Source organism: Conger conger, chromosome 11 (assembly GCF_963514075.1).
Source record: "Conger conger chromosome 11, fConCon1.1, whole genome shotgun sequence".
NCBI classification, from domain to species: domain Eukaryota; kingdom Metazoa; phylum Chordata; class Actinopteri; order Anguilliformes; family Congridae; genus Conger; species Conger conger.
In genome coordinates, this window is record NC_083770.1 from 13859107 (window position 1) to 13882346 (window position 23240).

The 23240-nt window shown below is 42.2% G+C and overlaps 1 protein-coding gene and 1 pseudogene across 1 annotated transcript in view; both read right to left on the reverse strand.

Annotated features, from left to right (window-relative positions):
* The window catches only part of LOC133139930 (uncharacterized), a 131804-nt gene that overhangs the window by 45453 nt on the left and 63111 nt on the right, over positions 1-23240 (reverse strand). The gene's annotated exons all lie outside the window — the stretch shown is intronic.
* On the reverse strand, positions 313-21405 carry LOC133140456 (protein unc-45 homolog B-like; annotated as a pseudogene).

The window sequence follows — 23240 nt, forward strand, 5'->3', positions numbered from 1 at the left end:
ATATTTTAATGGTCTGGCAAAATACAATTTAAAGCACTGATTGTATGGTTATGAGTGCATAATAAGGTTATAAAAAATAAGTATAAAAAACAATATTGGATGATAATCATAGTTTTTTGTGTGTTTTGGGCTGAGATAAATCATGGGTCAAATTTGACCCGCTAACAAAAAAGGTGTGGGCAACTTTCTAACACATTAGGAAGGTTAAATCACCTGTGGAACAGAGGTGTGTCCTGCTGCCTGATGTCACAGCAGCAAGTGCCAAAACCAAAACAAAATAAAGGGGAAAACCAAAAGAAAACAACAAATGTCGGTGTGCTTGATTCCTATCTGTATCACACGTTTATTAAAGTAGAGTGAAGAGAGATGGTTTTTAGAAGATCTTTTAGATCTGTTATGTATGCATTTTCAAACAATTTAACTGTGTCCATTTCCCTTATGTTATATTCCCTGAGCCGGGATTGTAACAGCCACAAAGTTATAATAATCAGTCATTCCCTCAGGGCATTTGCTCAGAGAAACCCGTGCTCATACTGCCACACCCTCTCACCCACTCACCCGCTCAAAACTCATCCCTGACCCACCTGTCTCAGACATAGGTGTTGTCCCACAAGCACTCAAACACTTCTCTTTTTTTGCAGAGCATACACTCAATTCAACACACACACCTTTCAAAATAAAAAACACCTTCAGAATGAGAAACAAAAATGTCCTTAAACAATATCCAACACACCAAACAATAGCATATTTTTGTTCAACCATTCAAAGGCCTTCCTAACAAATAAGATAGAAAAGGAAAAAAAAAAGTAAATACATTTGAGAGCTTATCTCATGTCTTATGGATTTGTGAGTTGCAAAAGACCCATATTTGGCTTCACCTATAAAAACATTCAGTCAGTCCAGATTAATTACACTTCCTGTTTTTAAGTGGGCCAATTTCCAGTGGACATAACTGGCTTTGTGGTCTAACCACGGGGGATCAATTTGATAGGCAGCCGAGTTGTGGTACATTCCAGGAGTGAGGCGGCTGCTGAGACGCCTCCATTTTAGCTGAATGGCTTGATGATACCGAGGTCCATGGCGGTGGTCAGACAGGAGCGGGTGACATCTATGACCTCCTGCCGCTTCGGGCTGTCCTCCTGCTTACCGATCACCATCAGGATCTCCAGAATCTCACTCTCCATCAACTTTTTGGCCAGCTCTGGGTCAGCGTTCATCATGTTGTACACAATGACCAGGCCCCTGTGCTGGATCTGAATGTTGTCATGGAGACACAGCCTTTGCAGGATCTCCAGCCACTGGACTGTCTGTGGGGGGTGAGGAGGGCAGAGGAACACTGTCACTCATAGCATGTTGGTCTTAACCCTATATTAACCCTGGTGCACAACATCAGCTCAATGGAAGGCAGCAAATGTGCAACCCCCAAGGCTATTTGCATAATGCCAGGCCTAAAATAAGGCAACAACTGTATCATAACAGGGTGAAGACAGGCATTCTTTTTAGAAGATAGAAGGCATTATTTTTTATTAAAATAGGGTCAATATTTTTTATACAAGATCTAATCTGTGGATATGGCATATTAATAATGGCATTTCTCAAGTCTTTGAAATGAGCAGAGGGCTTTGGTGATATAAAGATGAATTAAATGAGTGGACCCTTTCCAAAGAGACTCTTCACCCTCCACATGCAAAAGGTTTGTAAAAATCATTCACTGATTAGTGTAAGGGAGCAGGGGTGGGAGACCACGAGCAACCGGGAAGGGATCACAAAGTTACCAACAGTAAGTTGAATAACCACTGAAACAAGCAAGGAAAATAAACAGAAAATGGGAAAATCAGTCAAACAGGATAAGTGCAAACTAGCACTAGATTTTTTTGGTGAAAAAAGAACTGAAAAAGGGAACCAAGCTCCCCGGCGATTCGCCAACCGAAAATCTGACCTGAACTATGACGGTCAGGAAATACAAAACGAGATTCCTGAATGGCTGTCTCGAACGGGCTAAACCTTAGCGGCGAACTCTCGCACACGCAGCTGACTGTAATCGGCCATGATCTGCCAGTCAGGGAGGTTTGAGTATCTCAGAGACTGCTGATCTCCTGGGATTTTCACACACAACCGTCTCTAGAATTTGCAGAGAATAATAAAAAATAAAAAAAACCTTCCAGTGAGCAGAAATGCCTTGTTAATGAGACAGGTCAGAGGAGAATGGCCAGACTGGTCGGAGCTGACAGCAAGGTGACAGTAACGCAAATAACCAGTGGTTTGCAGAAGAGCATCTCTGAACACACAATGTGTCAAACCTCTAAGTGGATAGGATACAGCAGCAGAAGGCCAATACATCAAAAAAAAAAGTCAAACAAATACCTAATAAAGTGCTCACCGAGTGTATATAAAAGTGGCCAGAATTATGTAAAAAAATATAGATAGTACTTATGTTCTCTCTATGTTTCATTTAGTGAAACATGCTAATCAACATCTATGATTTTTACAGACCTTTTGCATATGGGTCTTACTTCTGCGGGACCCAAAAACAAAAATGTGTTCTATCCAAAATAAAACGGGAATATACCAGTCTGCTCTAACCCGATATACCTGTTTCTGTAGCAATTACATTTTACGTGTGGAGGATGCTTTTATCGGGTGCGACTTTCACGTTTATATAGGGTTGCCACACCTCCAATTTGAGTCTACAACCTTGGACTTCCAAGCCTGGTTCTCTCACCATTATGCTACATTGTCAGCTGCAGTATTAGCTTGGTCTGCGCAAACAGCGTCATAAATGATACCCAGTCCAACTGAAAGTAATGGGGGAGGGAGGGGGGGGCACATACCACCAGGGTGATCTTGGTGCAGAGCTTCTTCTGGGCGGCGGTGAGCATGGCGAGGGCTCCAGCTGCAGCCCTCTGGAGCTTGTCGTCGTCCTCGCTGCACAGGAGAACCAGCAGTTTCAGCTTGTCGTTGCCGTCCTCCATGTACCTCTCCTGAACCTGGTCGGGGCGGTGTGCGGTCACACAATGAGAACACACAATACATTAATTTGGCAGCAGCCCGTATCAGGAAACCAGAACAAAAAAAACACGCTCACAGGCATGTAGCTGCATCCAGCTGTATAACTCCTCCTATTTCCTGGACAGACAGCCATCGTAGTGTACATGCACACCACGTTAACCACATTATGAGCACAATGTCACTCATTATTACTCATGATCACTCATTTCATTTTCAGTGGTTTGTAGATTTCAGGGAAAGGTGTTGAGCTCTAGGAACATAATATTATGGTGAGAAATGATTTGCACATTCGCACATAACAAAATAAAGTATTCATTTTCCCACTTTATCGAAGCACTTTTTTTTACTATGTGAACCGAATTGTATCATGTCCACATGGTATACTTACTGTGTGATACGGAAGTGGTGTGCTCATTGTGTGAAGCGTGATATTGAAGTGCTGTGCCTATTGTGTGATGTTGAAGTGATTTACATGTTTCGTGATGTTGAAGTGATTTACCTGTTGCGTTAAAGTGTATCGTATTGAAGTGCTGTGCCTTTTAAGCTGTGTGGGCCTCCTGCTTCAGGATATCTGGCCATGTCACAGAACAACTCCAAACGAAGGCAGCATGCCCACAGCCTCACAGTTACAGTGACACTACAGTAAGTGTTCCTATGCAAATTGCTATGTTGGCATTGTAGCCAGAGGCTAAATCAGCTGCCGTTCACCTCTTTGCACACCACCAGGTTGCACATGCACTCCGTAGCTGCCTGTCGGATCTGGTCGTGTTCCTCAAACATGTAGTTCTCTATATCCGGCAGAGCCTTCTCCTTCAAAATCTTCACCCTGTAATTCAGTGCCAGAGGTCGCTGTTCATTCAATTATCTGTGAAACATAAGAAACTAACCCAAGCCTACTTGCAGTTTTGGGCTTTAAAACCCAGTTTAAAAAATGAGGATGCTTGCTATTAACAGTTATTAACACCAGCCCAGTGTTGTTTAGCTGACAGCAGTTATTAACACCAGCCCAGTGTTGTTTAGCTGACAGCAGTTATTAACACCAGCCCAGTGTTGTTTAGCTGACAGTAGTTATTAACACCAGCCCAGTGTTGTTTATCTGACAGCAGTTATTAACACCAGCCCAGTGTTGTTTAGCTGACAGCAGTTATTAACACCAGCCCAGTGTTGTTTATCTGACAGTAGTTATTAACACCAGCCCAGTGTTGTTTAGCTGACAGTAGTTATTAACACCAGTCAAGTGTTTAGCTGAAGGGAGACACTGATCATAACTCACCTCAGTTTGTCATTCAGTCCAGCCAGGTTAGTGAGGCTCATGAGAGCCTCGTAGTTCTGTATACCATCTCTGTCGGGGTGAAGCAAACTGACGAGCGGGCGAACCACTTCATAAATCTGAGTGCATGTGTTTGGGGAAAGGGGTGGAGGGGTATAAGAGGGGAACAAAAGATTATTAAAAGTCTTCATTTAACTGTTGTAATTGTATAATTGTACAGTTGTATACTGAACTGTACAGAAAAAGAGAGAAGGGACAACAGTAGCTACAAATGGCAAGTGAACAAAAAATGTAATTATACTGAAGCAATCTGAATTACAGTTTTTTACAATCGTTTTCACTCTTGTCTCAATACCATGTCCACTTTTTCAAAACACTTAACACATTCACCATACCATTAGACTATGTGAACTAAACCGTGGATATTTTTGCATTGCTTTCATACTAAAGGCATTCAATCACCACTTCTTCCAAAGTTAATGAATACCTCTCTCAGTCAGTGTTCACTACCAGCAAATGTTTGTTCAAATACAGCTAATTTTGCAGACATTTAGATACTCTGTTCAAAACAGTTAACTTTCAGTTCAAAACCCAATACAATTCTGATCATTGTGGAAGGAAATATGCTGCATTTTGGCAGAAAAATGAAACTATATGCTTGAAATACGTAAGGCAGATCATTCTGATTTGAGCAGAAAGTTTATTCAGTTTATTCATTTTTTTTGTTTGCAGCCTTGTTACCATCTATACAAAAGTGATCATACTTGCATTGAAATGTGCATGTTTATAGGGTAAATATAGATGTAGTTGTCACTGAAGAGATTTTTCCACTATTACTGCTGTATATGTACTGTTGAAACACCTGGCTGTCATTTCAGTGAACAACCTACCCAGGTGTTTGTTGTTTGTGCCCCGTTACCACATATACAAAAGGGGCCACCTTTGGATTGGCATTTGCATTCTTTAGCCTTGGTGGGGAAAATGGATGCAGCCAGAGGTAGAGGAAGAAGACATCGTGGAAGAGCAAGAACAGTTGTGTCTGGTGAAATCAGAGCCACAGTCATTGATCATGTGGTAAATCATGGTCTGTCCCTGAGGGAATCAGGTTGAGGGTTCAACCAAACTTGCCTAGATCCACAGTCGCTTCAATAGTGAGGATTTTCAGGCAAACCAACAAGTACTATACAGTATTTACAGCATTCTGACTGAAGGAGTTCAATTGATGTGTATATTACAGCAGTACTGTGATTTGAGAAGTCTCCAGAAAAAGCAGATGTATCAGTGCACATTTGTCTTTGACTCACTACAGGACCCAGCGGTTACCTCACACAGTCACACAGGGGGAAGGGGAAGAATGTTTACACCTCAACAGGAGGATACAATAGTTGGGATGGTCATTGTCAACAACAGCATCAGGCTAAGAGAAATACGCAACAACATAATCGCAGACAACAACATATTTCCAAACATTGACAGTGTAAGCACTACAACCATTTCAAGAGTGTTACAGAAACATCAGATCAGGATGAAACAGTTGTACACTGTCCCCTTTGACAGGAACTCTGAGGGTGTCAAGAAAATCAGGTACCAATATGAAGTTTATGAAGGTATATGTGAAGGTTTAGGACCACCACCCACATGAACAGATGCCACTTCTAGATGCAATGGCTGCTGGGTGTATGACATAACAGTGGAACACATCCAGGGCTGGATAAGGCACGCAAAAAGATGTTTTCCTCGGTGTATAGCAAGAGATAACATTCGGAGTGATGTTGATGAAAATCTATAGCCAAATGCAGAGGACAGGATGGATGGGCCAGGCCAACAGTAGACTTCTGATACTGATAGGCAGACAATATATGTGCAAATTACTGTATATAGTGGAAATATTGCTATTTGGTATGTATTTGTTACAGTTTTTTACAATCGTTTTCACACTTGTTTCAATACCATGTCCACTTTTTCAAAATACTTAACACATTCACCATATCAATAGACTATGTGAACTAAACTGTGGATACTTTTGCATTGCTTTCATACTAAAGGCATTCAATCACCACTTCTTCCAAAATTCATGAATACCTTTCTCAGTCAGTGTTCACTACCAGCAAAAGTTGGTACAAATACAGCAAATTTTGCAGACATTTAGATACTCTGTTCAAAACAGTTAACTTTCAGTTCAAAACCCAATAAAATTCTGATCATTGTGAAAGGAAATATGCTGCATTTTGGCAGAAAAATGAAACTATATGCTTGAAATACATAAGACAGATCATTCTGATTTGAGCAGAAAGTTTATTCAGTTTATTAAATTTTTTTGTTTGCAGCCTTGTTACCATCTGTACAAAAGTGATCATACTTGCATTGAAATGTGCATGTATATAGGGAAAATATAGATGTAGTTGTCACTGAAGAGATTTTTCCACTATTACTGCTGTATATGTACTGTTGAAACATCTGGCTGTCATTTCAGTGAACAACCTACCAAGGTGTTTGTTGTTTGTGCCCTGTTACCACATATACAAAAGGGGCCACCTTTGGATTGGGATTTGCATTCTTTAGCCTTGGTGGGGAAAATGGATGCAGCCAGAGGCAGAGGAAGAAGACGTCGCGGAAGAGCATCAACCAAACCAAGTTCAATTGATGTGTATATTACAGCAGTACTGTGATTTCAGAAGTCTCCAGAAAAAGCAGATGTATCAGTGCACATTTGTCTTTGACTCACTACAGGACCCAGTGGTTACCTCACACAGTCACACAGGGGGGAAGGGGAAGAATGTTTACGCCTCAACAGGAGGATACAATAGTTGGGATGGTCATTGTCAATAACAGCATCAGGCTAAGAGAAATATGCAACAACATAATCGCAGACAACAACATATTTCCAAACATTGACACTACAACCATTCAGGATGAAACAGTTGTACACTGTCCCCTTTGACAGGAACTCTGAGGGTGTCAAGGAGCTCAGATACCAATATGAAGTTTATGAAGGTATATGTGAAGGTTTAGGACCACCACCCACATGAACAGATGTCACTTCTAGATGCAATGCCAGCTGGGTGTATGGACATAACAGTGGAACACATCCAGGGCTGGAAAAGGCACGCAAAGAGATGTTTTCCTCGGCGTATAGCAAGAGATAATATTTGGCGTGATGTTGATGAAAATCTATAGCCAAATGCAGAGGACAGGATGGATGGGCCAGGCCAACAGTAGACTTCTGATACTGATAGGCAGACAATATATGTGCGAATTACTGTATATAGTGGAAATATTGTTATTTGGTATGTATTTGTTATTGATTGTAATGTATTTTGAGTAATTGATTGTATTGTATTTTTCTTTTCTGAATTACAGTATATTGCACTGTGAGAACAAACGTCAAAATACTGTAAACCCTCTGAAGAATACTGTTGCTTTTGTGATTTGTTTCTTTATCATATATTCTTTTATGTTACATAGTAAAAATGTGGGATTCTGGGATTCCAATATAGTACAACATTCATTAATTTATAGTTTACTGTAAATTTACCACACTCAGTCATGACATCTATTGTGAGAGGCAAACCAACAGATCAAAAGTTTATTTAGCTACTTGGCTTGAAATATTTGTGGATGCAAAAATAGAGGAAAGGGAAACACATAATATATGTATTTAGCAATGCTCCAAGTTGTTTGTGTTTTGTAGTTCATTGTACATTGAGTGACAAAGTAGTCTTATGGGAGAAAGCATGCGCTATAGTTATGGCAGCAAGAGTCACTTTTGGGTGAAATATTAAGTGTTTTGGTGGTTGAAGTGCCTTTTGCACCAAAGGTTAACTGATGTGCTCAGGTGTGTGTTTCAAAAGCACACTGTGTGAAGAGTTTTGAAAAAGTGGACATGGTATTGAGACAAGTGTGAAAACGATTGTAAAAAACTGTAAGTGTTTTGGTGGTTGAAGTGCCTTTTGCACCAAAGGTTAACTGATGTGCTCAGGTGTGTGTTTCAAAAGCACACTGTGCGAAGAGTTTTGAAAAAGTGGACATGGTATTGAGACAAGTGTGAAAACGATTGTAAAAACCGTAAGAGGCTTCAAGGGCCTTCCTGATTATAGCACAAATAATTTATCGGATAGATTCAAAGGACTGACTGTATAAGAAGTTGGGGGATGATTTACACTCAGCTATTGGCTGGATGTCCTTTGTAGATCTCTTAAGGCGCCGCGGAGAGGGGCACCTGAAGAGTGTGTTGAGATGTTGGAGGGCACTAACTTCTGGCTTGTATGAAGTCAAAGTTTGGAGAGAGTCCAAGGAGAGATTATGACAGGGAGACAAATACCAGTGATGAATAGGTTCATTAAAAAAATTACATAAGAGCTAGTGTTTTTCCACTCGTATATTAAGATGGTGGAAATTCCCAAACTGGAGGGGCACATGAAATAAAATATTGGGGAAATTTCTTTTGAGGTATGAGAAAATGACAATTGGAAAAACAGAAATAATGAATATGGTCATTACAGTTTTTTACAATCGTTTTCACACTTGTCTCAATACCATGTCCACTTTTTCAAAACTCTTCACACAGTGTGCTTTTGAAACACACACCTGAGCAAATCAGTTAACCTTTGGTGCAAAAGGCACTTCAACCACCAAAACACTTAATATTTCACCCAAAAGTGACTCATGCTGCCATAACTATAGCGCATGCTTTCTCCCATAAGACTACTTTTTCACTCAATGTTCAATGAACTACAAAACACAAACAACTTGGAGCATTGCTAAATACATATATTATGTGTTTCCCTTTCCTCTATTTTTGCATCCACAAATATTTCAAGCCAAGCAGCTAAAGAAACTTCTGATCTGTTGGTTTGCCTCTCACAATAGATGTCATGACTAAGTGTGGTAAATTTACAGTAAACTGTAAATGAATGAATGTTTTACTATATTGGAAACCCAGAATAACAATTTTTACTGTGTAATGTAAAACAATATATGATAAAGAAACAAATCACAAAAGCAACAGTATTCTTCAGAGGGTTTACAGTATTTTTACATTTGTTCTCACAGTGCAATATACTGTAATTCAGAAAAGAAAAATACAATACAATCAATTACTCAAAATACATTACAATCAATTACTCAAAATACATTACAATCAATAACAAATACATACCAAAAAGCAATATTTTCACTATATACAGTAATTCGCACATATATTGTCTGCGTATCAGTATCAGAAGTCTACTGTTGGCCTGGCCCATTCATCCTGTCCTCTGCATTTGGCCATAGATTTTCATCAACATCACTCCAAATGTTATCTCTTTCTATACACCGAGGAAAACATCTCTTTGTGTGGCTTTTCCAGCCCTGGATGTGTTCCACTGTTATGTCCATACACCCAGCTGGCATTGCATCTGGAAGTATCTGAGTACCTTGACACCCTCAGAGTTCCTGTCAAAGGGGACAGTGTACAACCGTTTCATCCTGATCTGATGTTTCTGTAGCACTCTTGAAATGGTTGTAGTGCTTACACTGTCAGTGTTTGGAAATATGTTGTTGTCTGCGATTATGTTGTTGCATATTTCTCTTAGCCTGATGCTGTTGTTGACAATGACCATCCCGACTATTGTATCCTGTTGAGGCATAAACATTCTTCCCCTTCCCCCTGTGTGACTGTGTGAGGTAACCGCTGGGTCCTGTAGTGTGTCACAGACAAATGTGCACTGATACATCTGCTTTTTCTGGAGACTTTTCAAATGACAGTACTGCTGTAATATACACATCAATCAGAATGTCAGAATGCTGCAAATACTGTATAGTACCTGTTGGTTTGCCTGAAAATCCTCACTATTGAAGCCACTGTGGATCTAGGCAAGTTTGGTTGAACCCTCAACCTGCTTCCCTCAGGGACAGACCATGATTTACCAATGACCGTGGCTCTGATTTCATCAGACACAACTGTTCTTGCTCTTCCGCAACGTCTTCTTCCTCTGCCTCTGGCTGCATCCATTTTCCCCACCAAGGCTAAAGAATTCAAATGCCAATCCAAAGATGGCCCCTTTTGTGTATGTGGTAACGGGGCACAAACAACAAACACCTGGGCAGGTTGTTCACTGAAGTGACAGCCAGGTGTTTTTCTGCAGTACATATACAGCAGTAATAGCGGAAAAATCTCTTCAGTAACACCTACATCTATATTTACCCTATATACATGCACATTTCAATGCAAGTATGATCACTTTTGCACAGATGGTAACAAGGCTGCAAACAAAAAAATTGAATAAACTGAATAAACTTTCTGCTCAAATCAGAATGATCTGTCTTACGTATTTCAGGCATATAGTTTCATTTTTCTGCCAAAATGCAGCATATTTCCCTCCACAATGATCAGAATGTTATTGGGTTTTGAACTGAAAGTTAACTGTTTTGAACAAAGTATCTAAATGTCTGCAAAATTTGCTGTATTTGGACAAACTTTTGCTGGTAGTGAACATTGACTGCACTTCAACTGGTGGTTGAAGTGCATTTTGCACCAAAGGTTAACTGATGTGCTCAGGTGCGTGTTTCAAAAGCACGCTGTGTGAAGAGTTTTGAAAAAGAGGACATGGTATTGAGACAAGTGTGAAAACGATTGTAAAAAACTGTATTGATTGTAATCTATTTTGAGTAATTGATTGTATTGTATTTTTCTTTTCTGAATTACAGTATATTGCACTGTGAGAACAAACGTCAAAATACTTTAAACCCTCAGAAGAATACTGTTGCTTTTGTGATTTGTTTCTTTATCATATATTGTTTTACATTACACAGTAAAAATTGTTATTCTGGGTTTCCAATATAGTAAAACATTCATTCATTTACAGTTTACTGTAAATTTACCACACTCAGTCATGACATCTATTGTGAGAGGCAAACCAACAGATCAAAAGTTTCTTTAGCTGCTTGGCTTGAAATATTTGTGGATGCAAAAATAGAGGAAAGGGAAACAAATAATCTATGTATTTAGCAATGCTCCAAGTTGTTTGTGTTTTGTAGTTCATTGAACATTGAGTGACAAAGTAGTCTTATGGGAGAAAGCATATGCTATAGTTATGGCAGCATGAGTCACTTTTGGGTGAAATATTAAGTGTTTTGGTGGTTGAAGTGCATTTTGCACCAAAGGTTAACTGATGTGCTCAGGTGCGTGTTTCAAAAGCACGCTGTGTGAAGAGTTTTGAAAAAGAGGACATGGTATTGAGACAAGTGTGAAAACGATTGTAAAAAACTGTATTGATTGTAATCTATTTTGAGTAATTGATTGTATTGTATTTTTCTTTTCTGAATTACAGTATATTGCACTGTGAGAACAAACGTCAAAATACTGTAAACCCTCTGAAGAATACTGTTGCTTTTGTGATTTGTTTCTTTATCATATATTGTTTTACATTACACAGTAAAAATTGTTATTCTGGGTTTCCAATATAGTAAAATATTCATTCATTTACAGTTTACTGTAAATTTCCCACACTCAGTCATGACATCTATTATGAGAGGCAAACCAACAGATCAAAAGTTTCTTTAGCTGCTTGGCTTGAAATATTTGTGGATGCAAAAATAGAGGAAAGGGAAACACATAATATATGTATTTAGCAATGCTCCATGTTGTTTGTGTTTTGCAGTTCATTGAACATTGAGTGACAAAGTAGTCTTATGGGAGAAAGCATATGCTATAGTTATGGCAGCATGAGTCACTTTTGGGTGAAATATTAAGTGTTTTGGTGGTTGAAGTGCATTTTGCACCAAAGGTTAACTGATGTGCTCAAGTGCGTGTTTCAAAAGCACACTGTGTAAAGAGTTTTGAAAAAGTGGACATGGTATTGAGAAGTGTGAAAACGATTGTAAAAAACTGTAAATGGAATTTATTTTGCATGTAAGTGACCGAGGGTTAACTAAACACATCCATCCATCCATCCATTATCTGAACCCGCTTATCCTGATCAGGGTCGCAGGGGGGCTGGAGCCTATCCCAGCATACATTGGGCGAAAGGCAGGAATACACCCTGGACAGGTCGCCAGTCCATCGCAGGGCACACGCACCATTCACTCACACACTCATGCCTACGGGCAATTTAAACTCTCCAATCGGCCTAACCTGCATGTCTTTGGATTGTGGGAGGAAACCGGAGTACCCGGAGGAAACCCACGCAGACACGGGGAGAACATGCAAACTCCACACAGAGAGGCCCCAGCCGACGGGGATTCGAACCCAGGACCTCCTTGCTGTGAGGCGGCAGTGCTACCCACTGCACCATCCGTGCCGCCCTAACTAAACACAGTGAGTAATAATTCTTTTCAGGTTAAAATCTGTGTGTGTCTGTAATAACTGAGATTAAAGCTGTCCCTAAACCATCACGGCACAATGTAAGTCTTGGCTGAGCAGAAGATTCTTTCAGATAGAGGCAGTGCATGAACAGAATGGGAGGTAGCTGGTCCGCTTGTTCATTGAATTTAAATACTCTGAAAAGACACTCGTCTACTGATAAATGTACTGAGAAACAGATGTGCAAAAGTCATGGTTTCGCAATAGCATGAGAAAACAATGACCTAATAACTAGTGAAATATTAGACAAGTTATGCTGTTATTTTAAGGAGGTCCGCCTTAACTATCAACCACTGTGGGAGATGGGGAAGCTCTGAATAGCTGCTAGACTACTGCGCATTCCTACTGCATGAGGCAGACGGCCTGGGAGAGGAAGTAGAGTAAGATTCAGTTCACTGCCACAAATTGCTGAGTCACGTTGAATTTACTTTCTCCTTACATTATACACATGCTCCATGCTCAGCACCACAGTGATATTTCAAAATGTTTTTAAAAATCACCCACAGTTTACGGAATAGATAGTCTGTGCCAAGATCCAGCAACATTCACTCTGCATCCAGGGGTCTGTTTCACAGAGTAGGGTTACTGGGTTCGCTGGATAACTACACTTAGTAAAACCCGGAAGTCTCCCAAATCTGGAAGATTAAAGTTAAAAGAGCTGTTCAGGATTTTACTTAGTGCAGTTATCCATCTAACTCAGTAATCTTGCTTTGTGATACAGGTTTGTGGTTGTCTCTCCCACATCCCTGAGAGAGAGAGAGCCAATCAAATCAAGCTCAAAGGCACTGCAGTGTTATCTGGCCCTTAAAATATAATACACCATGGCAGATTACCTGACCACAGTGACTGTTAAAAATGGACAAACTACAGCCTGGCCATTGAGACAGGTCCCCACCACAAATCATGGCTACCAGCACTGCTCTCTGAGGGAGCTGCACTTCTCAACCTAAGGTGAAAAATATAAAAAGACCTGAAATCCGAGGTGTGTGTGTGAGAGAGAAGTTTGACTGTGTGAGGGAGACTATGTAAAGCATGAGAGAAAAGGTGTGTGTGTATATGTGTGTCCTCGAGCATGTGTGTATGTGTGTGTGTGTGTGTGTGTGTATATGTGTGTCCTCGAGCGTGTGTGTGTGTGTGTGTGTGTGTGTGTGTATGTGTGTATACGTGTGTCCTCAAGCGTGTGTGTGTATGTGTGTATCTGTGTGTGTGTGTGTGTGTGTGTATGTGTGTGTGTGTGTGTGTGTGTGTGTGTGGGGTGGGGGGGTGGGGGGGGGGTCTGAGGATGTAAAGCTGTTGCTTGTTTGCTGAACTAATCTGAGCATGAAGTGCTTGTGGCTCCTCTGCAGCTGTTCTCAGGATGTGTCGTGGTAATCCAGTTCACGCGCAGGCATCTCTCCACAAGCAAACCATGATGATTGGCAGAGATAGAGTGGAGTGATGTGGTAGCCCCGTCCATTCTCAGTTTAGGATTTGGTATCTCCTGTGTGACCTTACATAACCTCTTCCGCACGCTGTTTCCAAACCATGAGAAGAAAGTAAGCGGAGACAGGTAGCATCCTGAACCCAGCATTACCTACACATACCTGTTTCCTGTGTGTGTGTGTGTGTGTGTGTGTGTGTATACACTTCTGCTTTCTGCTTGCGGTGCATGAAGAATGCTGCTCTTTGCTGCATGAAACATCATGTAGGCATGGCAAATACTACACACAATAATGAAGTGAATATAGCATAATGAGGTTGATGAGACAGATGAGAGGGAAAGTAGAGACAGGTGTGGCAGGCAGGGAGGGGCTGCAGCCAGAATCTCCCTGCCCTGCGTCCACACCTTCTCACTGCTGGAGTAGTCAACATAACCTACCCTTTCTCCAGGGAAGGCCATTTCAGGGTTGGAAACGGCGGCGATTTTGGCCAAGACGTGGGAGGCTCGGATCTTGCCGGCCTCTGTCCCTTCCAGTGCCAGAGGAATGAGTGCCTGTGTGAGAGATTACACTTGTACTTGCAAATCGCTTTGGATTAAACACGTCTGCTGCCAAATGACACAAATGTTAATTATATTTCAGCCATGCGGGTGAGGAATGCGCAGGTTAGGCAGGTTCTGCAGGAAATCCCCAGGGAAGACCGTGCACAGAGCAACGATCTGAGGGGTTTCTAATTGGACAGCAAACAGCAGCACTGTTGCTGTTTATCCTCATAAATAAATAAGTCACCTGACTACACCTCAGCCACTGTCCAAGAACTCCAAGAATCTTTTAACTCTATGCAGGGCAGGCTGCTTTTAGGGATCTTAAACTGGATTTAAAGTCAGATAGAGCTATGCATTTCTCCAGGTCAGGCTCACAGCCTGGGAGGTTTTTTTAACAAGGCGTCTACTTATAAATACCTCGGAGTCTGGCTGGATGAAAAGCTTACTTTTAAAACACACATTGACAACCTTGTCAAAATGCTAAAGATGAAATTGCTCCCAGAACCTGCCACTTTTTACTATCCCTCATCTGTGCACAAAATTTGGGAAGATTTAGCTTTTATGTTCCCTGGTCCTGTATATCAAATATCAAACTGGATCAAGCCATCCCTGTGGGCCATTTTAAAAACATTTTTAAAAAGGTCTGCAGCTGTTTTACTTGTATGAATGTGTAATTTGTGCTGTGCTTTTGTATTGTATTGAATTTTATGTTGTAATCTCTGCTTGCTCCTCCCTTGTAAAGAGATAACCATCTCAATGGGACTCACCTGATTAAATAAAGGAGAAATGAATCTAAGTTAATGGGCAAATTATTATTGTTGTGCAGGCAGCTGTTTAATCCTTCAAAGAGTAGGGTTTTTGTAATGTTTTAGAATGTTAGTGTTCTTCAGGGGTTAAATGTGTATGTGCTTTCTGGCACCCAGAGTTTCCGGGCAGGGCCAGAGAGTGGTGCTGGGGATCTGGCGGAGTGGAAAATTACCACAGTGAGACTTTCAAAGACTCAAAGACACTCACTTTACCACCTCCTTGAGCAACAATGGTCCCCCTGTCCTTAGTGTCGTCTGCCAAGGCCAGAAACACCCTGTACGAAAGGAGTAAGATAAACAAATAGCAGCAACATCAGCAGATAATCTTATGGCATAATGAGTAAATCAGTAAGTAAAGTAAGTCAGTACTTTGCGGAAGAGACTGTTGCCTTAGTCACTCCCAGGAAAAGGCTAGCTTTAAAAAAAAAATTTTTAACCATGTGAAAGGCTGTCTGCCTGCTGGGAGAGAGACAAAGAAAGATTCTTCTAAACACTTAATACAGAAAGTGTTCTAATAGGAATAAGGATTATAGTAAAAGGTTATCTTTCTTCACCTGATTATCTTTATGTTAACGCACATTGTCAATTAAGAATTAATTAATAAAATTACCCTTACACATGTATAGTGTACACATTTCTACACTTTCCTATTGAGACAGAGGCAGAAGGGTTCATATATTACTGTTACTTGAGCTTCTATGAAGCCATAGAGAAGCTAACAGGTCTGGTAATATGTGGGTATATGTTACATAGCTACTTTTGGTTTATGTTCCTGGAAGAGTGTGTGCAAAAGTGTGTGTGTGTGTGTGTGTGAGTGACATCCTGCCACTGGGCAGTTTTCATCACCCATTTCATCGACAAACACAGACTTTATCCTGACCGCTCAGTGTCAACCTCTCAATCACAAAGTCCTGAGTCCTCACACAAATGATAAGCGATTCCTTCCCTTGTGCCCGTGTGAGAGTGTGTGCTGCTGTGTCTCTGTGTGCTGCTTCAAATCCCAGGTGGAGGCACAGCTGCTACACCCTCCAGCAAAGTTACATAACCTGAAATCCTTCATCAAATACCTAAATAAACAAATGGTGTTATGTGATTTAACGGATTCTCTCCCTCACCTAGCAAGCATCTCCTTGGTCTGGTCGGTGAGGACGGAGTTGTCCGCTTTGACCATGCAGGTGAGTGCGGAGATGACCCCAGCCTTGAGCAGAAGTCCTTCTTGTCCTGAGGGCAGAAGCGTGACACAAATCCACGTCACGTCGAGTGAAGAATGCAGCAGCGACTCTTTTTCTGAAGGGTTCTTAAAATGTGAAGAGCCTGAATTGTAACCATAGCGAGGGGCCACAGGCCCAGGCGATTGGACAAGCCCCTGCTCAGAGATTTCGGGGGGTAGATGGGAGATCTGGCCCAGCTGACAAAGCGGGGTGCTTAACACTGGTCCGGGCTTTTCCAGCAAAAGATGAAGGGGGAAATTATCGCAGCCTCCTGTACCCACCCACCCGCCACGCCATTAAATCTACACAGCTCACCCCTGTAATCTCATGAACAGGGCCATTCATCTTGCACAGGAGTGAAGACTGAAGACTGCTCACGCTTCACAACTGCGCCTCTACGTGGGACAAAAGAAGAAAAATACTGGAGTGAAAGGAAGTCTAGTGTAGTGGTTAAAGACCTGCGGTTGCAGGTTCAACTAGCACAGCCAGTGCACCCTCAAGGCACTTAAACAACAGGCTACAATATACAGTACAACCAGCTGTATGTACAGATGTTTACAAAACCTGCCATGCAAGTCAGTCTGGATCTGCAGTAACATAACCTGAATTCCCCCACCCATCTCCAAGAATCATCTAATTGAACCTGAATTGTATCACATGTAGTTTGTCAACCGAAAATGCTCTATATGACCTCCAGTTATCTGCGGGAAATTAGTAATATTTGTGTGGGTTTCCATAGTTACCACAGAACTGAGGAGCTACACGCGCTTCCTTCGCCTTTTTCTCCACTTTCTTTCCGTGAAACAATCAGCCCTTTAAATGGCAGCTGCCAGCACAATCCAAATATGGCCAGAGCTGGGAGAAGGCATAGAGTATGTCCTGTATCATGTGCCCTTTCAGAATTACCCAGAATGCAGTTATTTTAGGAGAGAGTGGGGTAAAGCCTGGTTTACCTTAGGGTGCTGTTCAGGAACATGCTGCTTGGACAATTTTGCCAGTTGAACAAGTTCCGGAATTATCTCCTTCTTTTCGTAGCTGTTGGTGCAGTTGACCAGTGTACATGCCACTGCATATAGGATGGTCTTGTCAGGCGACTGATGAAAGAGAAATTGATATTGGTCATCCTTTTAATAAATCAATTCATGAATTACATGTGTGATCAGCTGATAACCTGTATGGTTTCATGGCATATGCAGCACATAGTCACTTTTAAATATACCGTTCATGTTATTTGGTCAACCTATAAGTATCTCAGAATCACAACTGCACTGTTTTATTGCCATGCATGCGCCGATGTTTGCAGTCCTCTGGTCACTAAAGACTGTCAGTGACTTTAAACAAAAGAGACACAGACAAATTGCCAGGCAAGAAGGAGAAAATACATTTTCACGTGTAGACAACCCCGTCGTGGGCCCTGTGGGTAGCCAATCCCTGTAAACCAATCTGCATTGTGTGCCCCTTTCATGTCTGATGGCACCTTTGACAGCTCAAACATCTCATGGCTTGTCCTTCACATCCACCTAGTTGAGGACTAACCTTCCAGGTCACAGTCATGTACCTTAGCCACTAGGCTACAGGCCTCTGTTGAGTGGTACTTTGTGCTGTGAGTTCATCATCATGGTTTCAACCATTGTTGTTATTTGTGATGCTCTACTGGTTTATGAGGTTTCTGTATTTATAATGCACAAACCTGACGCCCAACCCAAAACCGGAAAAACTAGAAAGGTTCATCGACACAGGGTGCGAGAAAAACGAACCCCCCAAGAGAGACAGAACAACCAATTCAGTCACGTACTGTTGTTGGGGTTTGGGGCTGAATCGAAACTCAAACTTTTACTGTAAAACGGGCAGTGATGTGCTATAAGTGATCAGTTGCATTGACAATTCACAATCTCATGTAGGCAACACTTAAATTGGAGGTGACGATTCAAGACAATTCACACCTTTAGCACAATGCTAATTTAAACTGTGGGAACCAATCAGACTGAAAACTCACTTTTCAGAAAACAGTATGTGAAACTAACACTGTTACAGTACAAAGTATTCCATTCATTGTGGATTCTGGGGAGGAAATATGCTCTTACATGAAGAGAAATGGTCAGTGACTAAACCTGAATGTAATCCTGGAGTGCACCTGATATTGTTCACTGGTTCTCGTGGAACTAGTAACAAAATGGTTAGTCAACCATTTTGGATACAGTCCTGGGGCCTCATTTATAAAACTGTGCGTAGGATTCACGTCAGAAGGTTGCGTACACATGAAACCCAGGACGTGCGTACGCACAAAAATATTCTGATTTATAAAACAGTGCACACGCACGTCCCATGCCAGTTTTCCTTTATAAATCACAATCAACTCTAAATGTGGCGCACCTTTGCCAGCTTCATGTCCCGCCCACAGTTGCCTATAAATAGGCAGTGAAACACCCCTAATGAATATGCATTTCACGACGACAATGGCAAATGCTGAAAAGAAGGCCAAGATAAGGGATTTCAGCCATTTGATTGCCTCTGAAAAGCTAGAGGCGTGGGAATTATCCTGATTGATTGTAAATGACAAACAGTTCTGCACAACGAATGTGATGATGACGATGATAATAATAATAACAATAATAATAATAATAATAATACACGTTATTTGTCTAGCACCATTGAAAACACAGTTACAAAATTAAGAGATAAAATGAACAAAAATCCGTAACAATAAACACATTATAAAACATAATATATGAATATGATAACAATATATGAAACTATGCACTCGTATCTGCCCGACTGACGCATTGTAAACGGCATCAGTGCAGCGTAATTTGTCCGACTGTTCACCATGTTATTTATGAGAATACATTTAATAACATGAAGTATTGTTTAATAATTCGTCTACATATTTGAGGGATTATTTTACAACAACATCTCCATTTATATTTATCATCCTAAATCATATTTTTTGGGCACTCCAGGTAGCATCAATCAAACAGCTGTTTGTTTGTTCACTGTAAGAGAGGCTTTTATCCGTTTTTGCAAATTCTGATATATGATACGTGAGAGGTAATATTTCGATTTATTTTACACAGTGGTATCAATTTCACACCATTTCTCGCGTTTCATCCCATTGCCATCGGAGTCGCAGTGTGCGTACGCATGGGTCAGAGTTTCCGTGGAGGACCGCACATTTCCCCGTCAAGTTTGTTTTTTATAAATGCCAAAGTTTGCTTAGAAAGTGGCGTACGCATTCTTTTGTGCATACGCAACGTTTATAAATGAGGCCCCTGGACAGTGGTAAGGGTCAAAAATCAAAGAGCACCAAAGGTCGTAAGAACAGGAAGACTGAGGACAGAAAACCTCCATTAAGTTCCATTCAGTTTCACAAGGGGCTCAGTCTTCCTGACATTTCCTCTGTGCCGTATGCCACACCCGTGCGTGCACGCACACACACCAGGATGATGAGTCATACTTACTTTCTGCACTGTTTATCAAGTTTCTCCATGGAGCCCTCTGCAAACTGCCGCATGCTGTAGTCATCTCCCCCCGCAGAGCCCAGTTTACACAGGCCCTGCAGAAGAGCCAGGGCAGGGGGGGTTATATTACCGTTATTACTGCTCATGAGCAGCCATTTTAGAACCAAGATTCTGTCTCAGACTAGGCAGCGCAATTAAGTCATTCATTGACTTAGTTATATGAACAAAGAAATAATATACTGTATGTTTGTAAAGATATCTGCTAATTGTATCATTGTTTATTGGTCTCTCCCTCTCTGCCTCAGCTGATGTGTGGTGAGCATTCTGGCACAAAATGGCTGCTGCTGCATCACCCTAGTGGGTGCTGCACATCGGTGGTGGTTGAGGCATTTAGTGAGTTTGCCCTTCACTAAAAACTATTTTTGACAATTCTTCTAAGCAACGTTTGCACACCTCCGTGTTCTAAAGCGGCGACTGAACAACGCAGGGCTCGGATGGACCCAGAAGGCGGGGCCCCGCGTCACTCACCACCAGCGCTCGGATCTTGATTTTTTCGTTCTTGGTTTTTTTGTAGATGTCCTTGAGCAGGGAGACGCCGTTGGTGATGATGAAGGAGGCGCGGCTCATCTTGGTGGAGGCGTGGATGGCACAGCCGCTACACCCTCCAGCAAAGTTACATAACCTGAAATCCTTCATCAAATACCTAAATAAACAAATGGTGTTATGTGATTTAACAGATTATCTCCCTCACCTAGCAAGCATCTCCTTAGTCTGGTCGGTGAGGACGGAGTTGTCCGCTTTGACCATGCAGGTGAGCGCCACTATTTGGTCCACCTCCTGCTCGGAGCCGCACAGAGCCACCATCATTTCCATAACGCCCTGGTGCCCGGCCAGCGCGTTGCCCACGTCGAAGGGCCCCTGCAGCAGCCCCGACAGCGCATTGATAGCGTGGATGTTCTTGTCCATGTCGTTGGGGTCAAACGTCCCCCTTTTTTTTGGAGAAGGAGAAGGAGAACGGGTGAAGGAAATTGTTTGCCTGTTTCATATCTGTAACCATGCTAGGTATGGCAAAGATGAATCTAAATGCACAAAAGCGTTTTTTATTTATTTATCTTTTTTTACTTTAATTGTTGGGAAAACTAGCTTGACATTCAAATTTGGAAAGCTGTTTATTTTCATTCGGATCTTGCAATGAGGAAAATAATTATTATGATGAAGAGCTGTTTTTCTGGCCTGTGACCCGAGAGAGCATAAAACACACAGTTTATCGATTCCCATCAGGTGGATGATGGCTGTGGCCTGTGACCCGAGAGAGCATAAAACGCACAGTTTATCGATTCCCATCAGGTGGATGATGGCTGTGGCCTGTGACCCGAGAGAGTATAAAACACACAGTTTATTGATTCCCATCAGGTGGATGATGGCTATGGCCTCTCTCGCAGCTCTCCGACTGTGATGTGGGTGCCCTGTGTCATCATGAAACATAAGAGAAAAACTCTGAGTGCCAGTAAATCTGAACAAACCATGACGGAAACATGATAAATCTGAGCATATGATTCATATATGTTGGCAAATAATAACTCTGCATAAGAACAAAGAGTGTGCAACCTAAAGGTGTGACCTTTTTTGTGCACTTTACTAAACAATGTGTGCATTTTCCTTTTTTGGAATTTATATTTGTGCATATGAATATGCTGTACATAAACAGAACAAAGACAGGCATTTTCTCTCTCTCACAGCTGGTGCCCCTGTGGGCTGTCCGTTTCTATTTGTATGTTCTATTTGTTTTGGGGAGGGAGTACACTGTGTTGTAAATAGTGTACCGCGTGCCGCGTGCTGTGCAGACAGATGATTTTTATTCTGTTGATTCAGAAGATTATGTTGAATTGTTTAAGCCGTGAGACGCCACTACACTTCCGGCAGATTAGTCACAGGAAAATCTTTTCACTAATACTCATTACAAAGCTGTTTATTATGTGAATGCTCATTTTGGTTTGCAGCATTTGTTCTAATTCCCAAGGATCTATAGGTGTACTGTCAGATGTTATCTGCGTTAAGATATATTAGAATATGTTCAAAATAAAAAGTTAAAATAGAATATGTACATGAGCCAGGCCTGGTACTGTAGACTGTTCTTTTGAACTGGAGATCTACAGTATGTGGCCTTCCAGGACTGAAGTTTGAGATCTCTGTGGCCTTGCATGACTGCAGTTTGAGATCTCTGTGGCCTTGCATGACTGGAGTTTGAGATCTCTGTGGCCTTGCATGACTGGAGATCTCTCCAGACTGTGAGTAAATGGTGAGCTTTGATGGGCTGAATGGTCTTCTCTCATCTTGACGTTTTCTCATGTTCTCTCAGACGCCCGAGGAGCAGCCGGGGGTGTTGGAGCAGGGGGCGGGCCCTGTCGCGGGGACAGCCATGGCGATTCTGGACTTCAGCAGCGGCAGCGAGGGGGAGGACGGTGATGAGGAAGGGCGAGGGCGCGGCGGGAGGAGGCGAGTGGCGGATCAGGGCCCCGCCCCCAGCGGTCCCGCCCACCCGCGCCTCAGCCTACTCCAGCACGGCTTCTCCAGACTCCTCCTGGGGGGCGGGGCTGGCCGGGGTGGTGAGGGCCACAGCCAGGAGGAGTTTGGGGGGCGGAACGATGACCCGCCCCTCAGACGACCGGCCGCCGACCAGGGGCAGGACTGCATTATGTGAAGCGATTCACAAGTGTGCTATGGGAACCGTTTTAGCTCCTACATGGCGACGCAGGTAAACTTCATGGGCCCATGGAGCCTTGTGGATGAATCTGACAAAGGATTATATCGATAAAGCCCCTTTAGGAAACACAGTCAGTGGGTGACGGGCACTTGGTGTGTGTGTTTCTCCAGTCAGTGGGCAGGCTGAAGAGGGTGTGGTTGTGTTGGGTTTCAGGCGGGGTGTGTGAGGTGGCGTACACGCACTCCAACCAGCGCGTGGTGGGGGCCAGCAGGGCCGAGGACCGCATCAGCCGAGCCGCCCTACGGCACGTCTTCCAGTGCAGGAAGTACTAGCAGGTCACAGCCAATCAGCTCCTGGACAGCATGGAGGTAACGTGCCATCGGCCAATCAGCTCCTGTACAGCATGGAGGGTAACATGATTCCAGCCAATGAGGTGCTGAGCAACATTGATGCTGCATTGTACCAACCAATGAGC